General features: G+C 43.5%; 1 non-coding gene across 1 annotated transcript; it reads left to right on the top strand.

Annotated features, from left to right (window-relative positions):
- Positions 1–6,874: 6,874 nt before the first annotated feature.
- On the top strand, positions 6,875–6,956 carry trnas-gcu (transfer RNA serine (anticodon GCU)). The gene has a single exon. It is a non-coding gene; the product is annotated as a tRNA-Ser (tRNA).
- The last annotated feature ends 702 nt before the right edge of the window (positions 6,957–7,658 follow it).

Raw genomic sequence — 7,658 nt, forward strand, 5'->3', positions numbered from 1 at the left:
CTGGTGGTGCAGGAAGTGAATATTTAAAGTAGTGGATGGAGTGCTGATCAAGTGATCTGCTTTGTCCTGGATGGTGTTGAGTTTCTTTGGTGTTGTTGGAGCTCCACTCATCCAGGCAAGTGGGGAGTATTACATCACACTCCTGACTTGTGCCTTGTAGATGGTGGACAGGAGGTGAGTTACTTGCAGCAGAATTCCCAGCCTCTGACCTGCTCTTGTAGCTACGGTATTTTTATGACTGATCCAATTCAGTTTCTGCTCATTGGTAACCCCCCGGATGTTGATTGTGAAGGATTCAGCAATGGTAATGTCATTGACTGTCAAGGGGAGATGGTTAGATTCACTCTTGTTGGAAATGGTCATTGCCTGGCATTATTGTGGCGTGCATGTTACTTGCCACTTATCAGTCCAAGCCCAATCTTTCCCAGGTCTCTCTACATGTGGACACGGACTGCTTCAGTATCTGAGGAGTTACTAATGCAACTGAACATTTTGCAATCATCAGTGAACATTTCCACTTCTGACCTTATGATGGAAGGAAGTTTATTGATGAAGCAACTGAAGACGGTTGGGGCCTAGGACACTACCTTGAGGAACTCCTGAGCGATGTCTGGTACTGAGATGATTGGCCACCAACAACCAGCCCCATATTCCTTTGCGCAAGGTATGACTCCAACCAGTGGAGATTTTTCTCCTTGATTGCCATTGACTTCAATTTTGCAAGGGCTCCTTGATGCCCTTGGCAAGAGCAGTCACTGTCACCTCACCTCACCTCCTGAATTCAGCTCTTCTGTCCATATTTGTGCCAAGGCCATAATGAGGTCAGGAACTAAGTGGCCCTGGTGGAACCCAAAATGAGCATCGGTGAGTAGGTTATTGCTGTGTAAGTGCTGCTTGATAGCACTGTCAGCGACACCTTCCATCACTTTACTGATGATCAAGAGGAGGCTGATCGGGCAGGAATTGACCGGGTTGGATTTGTCCTGCCTTTTGTATACAGAACATACCTGGGCAATTTTCCACATTGCTGGGTAGATGCCAGTGTTGTAGCTTGGCGGGCGGTGTGGCTAGTTCTGGAGCACAAGTCTTCAGCACTGCAGCCAGGATGTTGTCAGTATCCAGAGCCTTCAGCCATTTCTTGATATCATGTGGAGTGAAGTGGATTTAGCTGAAGATTGGCACCTGTGATGCTGGGGACCTCAGGAGGAGGCCGAGATTGATCATCTACTTGGCAGTTCTGGCTGAAGATGGTTGCAAATGATTCAACCTTGTATTTTGCACTGATATACTGGTCTCCCTTATCATTAAGGATGGGGATATTTGTGGAGCCTCGTCCTCCTGTTAATTGTTTAATTATCCACCACCATTCAGGACTGGATGTGGCAGGACTGCAGAGCTTTGATCTGATCTGTTGGTTGTGAGATCACTCAGTATTGTCTATTGCATGCTGCTTCCGCTATTTGACATGCAAGTAATCCTGTGTTGCAGCTTCACTCATTTTTAGGTCTGCTTGGTGCTGCTCCTGACATGCCCTCCTGCACACTTCATTGAACCACTATTGCTCCCTTGGCTTGATGGTAATGGTAGAGTGAGGGATATGTCAGGCCATGAGGTAACATATTGTGTTTAAATACAATTCTGCTGCTGCTGATGGCCCACAGTGCCTCATGGATGCCCAGTTATGAGCTGCCAGATCTGTTCATTTCTTCCCTCAGATATAATTGAAAAAAAAATTCTGAAGAAATGCATAAACTAAATAAAAAGGAGAGAGAAATAAATACTGACAAAATAGATGGCAGCATTTGGAAGGTAAAAAGATTTCAGTTTTATTATTGATGAGTGAGAGGAATATATCACACTTTGGGGCTTCTGGAAGTGGATTTACTGATAATCTGGGGAATTGATAGGAAACTGCTTCATAGTTGGTGGAACAAATTCCCGCCCTTGGGGTGGAGACAACAGCTGCATCCGTCCAATAACAGACAGAGTCGAAGTACTGTATCAGGCCTTGTTAACTCAGTTGGTACAGCATGAGACTTTTAATCTCAGGGTCTTGGATTTGAGACCCTTGTTGTGTGGTTGTTCTTCCCTTTTTCAGTCTTCATCAGCAGAGAGTTCAAGGAGTGTTTGAAATTAAATTCAACAACATCACCAGAGTTCAACTACTCCCACCCCGCCCCCTCCCAGTGTAATTGACAGGACTCTCAACCTCTGCCTTCCCCCTTCCCCTCCCTCCCAGAACTGCGACAGGGTTCCCCTTGTCCTCATTTTCCACCCCACCTGCCTCCACATCCAAAGGATCATCCTCCACCATTTCCGCCACCACCAGCGTGATGCCACCACCAAACGCATCCTCCCCTCCCCTGTCAGCATTCCGAAGGGATTGTTCCCTCCACGACACCCTGGTCCACTCCTCCATTACCCCCAATACCTCGTCCCCTTCCCAAGGCACATTCCCATGCAATCGCAGGAGATATAATACCTGCCCTTTTCCCTCCTCTCTGCTCATTATCTAAAGCCCCAAACACTCCTTTCAGGTGAAGCAGCGATTTACTTGTACTTCTTTCAATTATGTATACTGTATTCACTGCTCACAATGCGGTCTCCTCTAAACTGGGGAGACCAAACGCAGATTATATGGAACACCTCTGCTCAGGCCGAAAGCATGATCCTGAGCTTCTGGTTGCTTGCCATTTCAACACTCCCCTCTGCTCTCATGTCAACATTTCTGTCTTTGGCCTGTTCCAGTGTTCCAGTGAAAATCAACCCAAGCTCGAGGAGCAGCACCTGACCTTTTGATTCGGCACTCTACAGCCTTGTGGATTGAACATTGTGTTCAATAACATCAGAGCATGACTGGTGTCAGGCAACCACAAGCATTAACACACTCTTTGCCTTTGTCCCAGGACAGCTTTGTTATTTAATCTCTCCTGCCCTCTGCCCTATCAAACACCTTCCCCTTTGTTCTCTCCCACATGCCCCTCCCTTCCACTTGTTTAAAACCGAATTCTTTTCTAACCTGTGTCAGTTCTGATGAAAGGTCACAGACCAGAAACATTAACTCTGTTTCTCTCACCACAGATGCTGCCAGAGCTATTGAGTATTTCCCGCACTTTTTGTTTTCATTTCAGATTTCCAGCATCTGCAGTATTTTGCTTTTATTGTGTCAGAAAGTCTTTCCTTGATTCAGGACTCTGACCTCTCTCCAAAATCTCTCTGCTAAAGATTGAACTTTATCTAATTTCACTCACAGCTCAGGGTCAGTGTGGCACAGTGGGACTTCTGGTTGTCTCCCACTTCACAATCCATCAGTACTGAGAAAACAATGGGGAATATTACTCACATGTTGTGTTCTGTAACTTTTTACAAACACTTTAATGTATATATTGTCTTCCAAAGCAGTGACAGAATGGTGGCTTTAGTGTGTTGTTGAAATAGCTTTGTTGAGTTCGTGTTGTCCTAACAGTTAAACAGTTCTTGGTTCAATCCCAGGTTTTGGCACTTTCAACCTCTCCTGTGTCTTTTTCTTTGGCTCCAATTGTCAAGCTGCATGATTTACTCTGAAATTAGCACCAGAGAACCAAGGCACCAGCGAGCATGAGGAGCTGAAATTAGCACAGATCAAATCCACTTAATATTTCTGACTGAAGATGGTTGCAAATGCTTCAGCTTCATCTTTTGCACTGACGTGCTCACCACCACCATCATTGAGGATGTGAATATTTTTGGACCCTCCTCATCTTGTTAGTTATTTAATTATCCACCACCATTCACGACTGGATGTGGCAGGACTGTGGAGCTGTGATCTGATCCTGAGGGAGATATCCGTGCGTGGAGTGGCGGGATGTATGGAGAGTGATCCTGAAGAGGGTGTCCGAGCCTGGAGTGGAAGCTTTCAGTGGAGGTACAGGAGTAGGCCATTCAGCCCCACTGTTTTATAAAGGTTTAGCATAACTTATTTGCTTTTACTCTATGCCTCTATTAATAAAGCCAAGTGTCCTGTTTGCTCTTAGCAACCTTTTCAAACCTTGATCAAAAAAGATTGGTGTACATTGTCTCATTCTTCCTCCCAAACTGTATCACTTCACAATTCTCTGTGTAAAATTTTATCTGTTGTGTGAAAGCCCATTTTACCAGTGTGTTTAAGTTCCTCTGAAGTGTGTTACTGTCACTGGCATAGGACGAAATTCACGAGCATTCTTTGATGCTTTCTCCGTGGAAAGAGCAATCTTGCACACTAGCTCAAATGTGGTATTTTGTGTGTTTGGTATATTTCCTCCAATATAAGCACAAATCTGTCTCATAATGTGCGGTCTAAGAATGAGCCAATGTTGCAATGTGGTGATAAATTCTTCAGTGTCACAATGTACTCACCAACTGTTTCACTACTTTTCTGATTTCTGGATCCAAGTTTGTAGCTTTCCGCGATCTCTAGTGGCTTAGGGTTGAGCCTCACTTCAACGAAGAAACGGAAAGTTATGATTTAAAGATTACACTGTCAATCATTCACATCTCTGTCTTCTCCTGAACTTCGAGTTCAAATTTGTTTGTGAAGTTGAGTCACACGTTAAGACAGCAAAGTCTTTGTCTTTGTGAAGGAATTGATTTGGGAATGGTTGTTTGAAACAGTCCCTTCTTGCACAGAAATTCAGTGCAAATACTTGATCACTCACAATTTCCTTGAGAGAAATTTGTTCACAATCGCATTCGACACGGAAACTGCCTCAGCATTAATCTCACTGAAGCAGAATGTGACCGTGTTGTATGTTTCAGAATGTTGGTGCCGTTATTTGTCGCTTTTAACCAAGAACGGGACACAGGGAAAGGTTCATCCGAGTTTGGAATATATGATCATTCAGGAGGAAGAAAAATCAACAGGAACCAAATAAGAAAACCCAGTCTCCAGATTTGAGAATCTGTAGATCCGCTTTGGGAAAGTGAATCAGAGCAGAATGAAGGGTGAACAGTCAAACTGCCCAGAAGAGATGAAGACACGGCTCAGTCAACACGTTCCCCTGGTTTATGATGCTGGAACATTCCTCACACAGAAATGATTCAACCCAATGACAAACATTCTTGCAGCTGATAATTTATGCTACTGATTTAAGAACTGTCTCATGTGGTTACCGAGTGACGACGAGAAGATATTAAACTTTGTTCTATTCAATCTAGCTGTGATGAAGTTTGAATTTTTCTGCCTTTTATAAACAGCATTTGAAGGGTCTTGGTAACAATGTTCAGTGTTGATGAGAGTGGGGTCTGGGTGAGAAGCTGCTGAGTGTGACAGGGTCAGGACTGGATGCAGGAAGTTCTCTGACAGTCTCCCTCTATCTCTCTAATGGGTTTGAGTTGATTTACGACTGGTAGCTTTTATTTTACTTTTCTTATTTAGAGATACAGCACTGAAACAGGCCCTTCGGCCCACCGAGTCTGTGCCAACCAGCAGCCACCCATTTATACTAATCCTACATTAATCCCAAATTCTCTGCCACATCCCCACCATTCTCCTACCACGTACCTACACAAGGGACAATTTCCAATGGCCAATTTATCTATCAACCTGCAAGTCTTTTGGAGGTGGAAAGAAACCAGAGCACCCGGCGGAAACCCACACAGACACAGGGAGAACTTGCAAACTCCACACAGGCAGTACCCAGAACTGAATCCTGGTCGCTGGAGCTGTGAGGCTGCGGTGCTAACCATTGCGCCACTGTGCTGCTGTTGGTGTTTTGATCAATGAAGGAAGTTCCCTCCACCCATTTTCTTTGGACAGACAGTGCGGTATAAGGATGTAAAGGGTTAATGCTGAAGATAGTGTGATCAACCCCTCCCACTGTCAGAGAGATGATGTAACAGTCACATGAGATGAAGTTTGGGAGAAGAGAGAGCAGCACCAAGGACATTCTGTAAATTAGAAAAGAGTTCTTAGTTCTTTCAGCAGGAACTGTGTCCAGAAAATATCGAGAAACGCACAATTTTATTATTCAGGAGTCGGAACACAGATATTAATTCCAAGTGACAGTTCTGGGACCAATTAACAAAAAAAGTAGAGAATAATATTGCTCACTGATTGAAATCCCCCAGTGAGGAGACAGTTAAACAGGTGATCTGTTGGGGCATCCTTCGATCCAAGGTTTCAGCAACATTTAATCTCCATTTTTGGTGAAATTCTCTGTTATTTGCAACTTTTTTTATCAGCTTTGTTGGGCGTGTGAAAAAACTGAAAAAATTGAACAGTTCCATCCTTTCTTTTCTTCCTTCTTCTCTTCTTTCCATCAGTTTCTCTTTTCTGTCCCAGATCAATATAATGATGAGAATCCCAATTTAATCTGCTGTTTCTGGTGTTTTATCCATTCCAATCAAAATTTCAACATTCCAATCAAATCTATTTGTTATTCCACAGTGTCTCTCCATGTGTTTTATTCTGTTGTGTTCTCTCACAGTCTGTTTGATGATCAATGTTACATATCACTCTCTGTTCTGGTGAAGATCAGAAGCAGTGATATCTGTTTACACCACCCGACAAGTCGGCCTGAGGCTGTGCCTTGCCGATCATGTGGAGTTAAAGCAATTCTTCCAGTCAGTTGGTTCAGTTGTCATTTCATGAGAAATTCGGTCATCATGACTTCGTCAGTGACCTAATGGTTCAGGTGTCTGAGTGATGTTAATCATGATGTGATGAAATGATTGTCTGTTCCAGTCTTTCCGTGGTGGGTTTTCACACTGAGTAGAAACGTGTTGGACATGGTCTGGAAATGTTTCACACCGCTCCATTCCCAACTTCATTTACTGACAGAAGATATGTTTCCATCATTGCACAGCTGGCTGCACAGCCAGAAACTGTGCTGAAGGTGACAACTATACATCCACAACTGACAAGGTGGCAGAGAGGTTAAGGCGATGGACTGCTAATCCATTGTGCTCTGCACACGTGAGTTCGAATCCCATCCTTGTTGTTAGTTTATGAACTGTTCAGTGTATTGTTTGTGTTGGTGGAATTTATGTGCAAAGTCAGCCTCGAAACCTGTTCGTGTCAATGTCCAGACAATGATTCCAGAATTAGTTATACTTTATTAAAATTGAGACAGACAATTGGAATTCTTCACCCAAACTGCACTGGAATGAAGATCAAATAGGGATCACGAAACGGATCAGGAATTTTCCTCCCCTCCTTCCTTCCATCTTTACTTTCTCTGGATTTGCACCAAGTGAAAGACAAATGGGAAAAGCAAATGGCGAGGGAGCAGATGCCGAAAATTATCCTTTGGCAAGAAATTTATTTTCAAATCTTCTTGATAGATTAAGTGAGTGAGCAATGCTTTGGCAGATGGAGTTTAAAATGATGGGTCATCTACTACCTACGATAGGTCAGAGTGTTTTTTTGTAAGAGGTGAGATGTTAGAAACGGCGGAGGAGCAGAGACCCGAATACTGTATTAATAAAAGCTAGTGGACTGGTAGAAAATAATGTGAAAAGTGAACAGAATCTGAAGATTGGAACTCATGTTGCAGTGATATAAAGCTCTGTGCTCCTGAAGTAAATGTCCAAGCCCAGATTGTGGGGAATCTGTGGAGAGTGATTTGGTTTTTATTCATTCTTGGGTGTGAGTATCGCTGTTCAGGCTAGCATTTATTACCCATTCCTATTGCCGTTGAGAA

Source organism: Heterodontus francisci, chromosome 28 (assembly GCF_036365525.1).
Source record: "Heterodontus francisci isolate sHetFra1 chromosome 28, sHetFra1.hap1, whole genome shotgun sequence".
In the NCBI taxonomy this organism is placed as follows: Eukaryota; Metazoa; Chordata; class Chondrichthyes; order Heterodontiformes; family Heterodontidae; genus Heterodontus; species Heterodontus francisci.